Here is a 2,500-nt window from a genome sequence, read left to right on the forward strand (position 1 = left end):
TTTATTATTATTATTAATTATTATTATTATTATTATTATTATTATTATTATTATTATTATTATTACTACTACTACTACTATTACTATTATTTATAATTCTAGCCCAACATATCCAGTAACGTGCTCAAAGCGCTTTACAACAGCAACAACAGTTAACACGCAGAGCGGGACACGAGAGGACGGAGAAATCACTACTAACGGACAGGTATTAGTCTTACACCTGATTACGGTGAGAGAATGTGAGTAAATATCCCTTTTTATCGAGGACTCAACTATGCGCCGACCGAGGCAATCGTGCTCAAAGCGCTTTACAACGCGTCTACAGCCAACAGCAACACTTAACACGCAGAGCGGGACACGACAGGACGGAGAAAACATTACTAACTAGTTCTACATCCGAGTGCGGTGAGAGAATGTGAGTAAAGAACCTTTTTATCCAGGACTCAACTATGCGCCGACCGAGGCAATCGTGCTCAAAGCGCTTTACAACGCGTCTACAGCCAACAGCAACACTTAACACGCAGAGCGGGACACGAGAGGACGGAGAAAACATTACTAACTAGTTCTACATCCGAGTACGGTGCGAGAATGTGAGTAAAGATCCTTTTTATCGAGGACTCTACTATGCGCCGAGCGAGGCAATCGTGCTCAAATCGTTTTACAACGCGTCTGCAGCCAACAGCAACAGTTAACACGCAGAGCGGGAAACGAGAGGACGGAGAAATCACTACTAACGGACAGGTATTAGTCTTACATCTGATTACGGTGAGAGAATGTGAGCTAAATATCCCTTTTATCGAGGACTCTACTATGCGCCGAGCGAGGCAATCGTGCTCAAATCGTTTTACAACGCGTCTGCAGCCAACAGCAACAGTTAACACGCAGAGCGGGACACGACAGGACGGGAGAAAACATTACTAACTAGTTCTACATCCGAGTACGGTGAGAGAATGTGAGTAAAGATCCTTTTTATCGAGGACTCAACTATGCGCCGAGGGAGGCAATCGTGCTCAAATCGTTTTACAACGCGTCTACAGCCAACAGCAACACTTAACGTGCAGAGCGGGACACGAGAGAACGGAGAAAACATTGCTAACTAGTTCTACATCCGAGTACGGTGCGAGAATGTGAGTAAAGATCCTTTTTATCGAGGACTCTACCATGCGCCGAGCGAGGCAATCGTGCTCAAATCGTTTTACAACGCGTCTGCAGCCAACAGCAACAGTTAACACGCAGAGCGGGACACGAGAGGATGGAGAAAACACTAGTAAAGTCACGGCCATGTACTCGTTTTCAAGGGATGCAACTCAAGAAGATAACATAGGGTGAACAAATACCAAGGATTAATTCCCTTGAACTACTATTATTATTGTTATTATTATTATTATTATTATTATTATTATTATTATATTATTATTATTATTATTATTATTATTATTATTATTATTATTATTATTATAGCCAACTTATCCAGTAACTTGCTCAAAGCGCTTTACAACGCGTCTGCAGCAGACCGCAACACTTAACATGCAGAGCGGGACACGACAGGACGTAGAAAAAACTACTAACTGACAGGTATTAGTCTTACACCCGACTACGGTGAGAGAATGTGAGTAAAGATCCTTTTTATCGAGGACTCTACTATGCGCCGAGGGAGGCAATCGTGCTCAAATCGTTTTACAACGCGTCTGCAGCCAACAGCAACAGTTAACACGCAGAGCGGGACACGAGAGGACGGAGAAAACATTACTAACTAGTTCTACATCCGACTACGGTGCGAGAATGTGAGTAAAGATCCTTTTTATCGAGGACTCTACTATGCGCCGAGCGAGGCAATCGTGCTCAAATCGTTTTACAACGCGTCTGCAGCCAACAGCAACAGTTAACACGCAGAGCGGGACACGAGAGGACGGAGAAAAAAATTTACTAACCAGTTTCTACATCCGAACTACGGTTGAGAGAATGTGAGTAAAATCCTTTTTATCGAAGTGAGGATCTTACTATGCGCCGAGCGAGGCAATCGTGCTCAAATCGTTTTACAACGCGTCTGCAGCCAACAGCAACAGTTAACACGCAGAGCGGGACACGAGAGGACGGAGAAAACATTACTAACAAGTTCTACATCCGAGTACCGTGCGAGAATGTGAGTAAATATCCTTTTTATCGAGGACTCTACTATGCGCCGAGGGAGGCAATCGTGCTCAAATCGTTTTACAACGCGTCTGCAGCCAACAGCAACAGTTAACACGCAGAGCGGGACACGACAGGAAGGAGAAAACATTACTAACCAGTTCTACATCCGACTACGGTGAGAGAATGTGAGTAAAGATCCTTTTTATCGAGGACTCTACTATGCGCCTGCGAGGCAATCGTGCTCAAAGCGCTTTACAACGCGTCTACAGCCAACAGCAACAGTTAACACGGAGAGCGGGAACACGAAGGATGGAGAAAACACTAGTAAAGTCACGGCCATGTACTCGTTTTCAAGGGATGCAACTCA

Source organism: Berghia stephanieae, unplaced genomic scaffold (genome assembly GCF_034508935.2).
Source record: "Berghia stephanieae isolate SIO BIC M18660-M18661 unplaced genomic scaffold, UCSD_Bste_1.3 scaffold2086, whole genome shotgun sequence".
NCBI classification, from domain to species: Eukaryota; Metazoa; Mollusca; class Gastropoda; order Nudibranchia; family Aeolidiidae; genus Berghia; species Berghia stephanieae.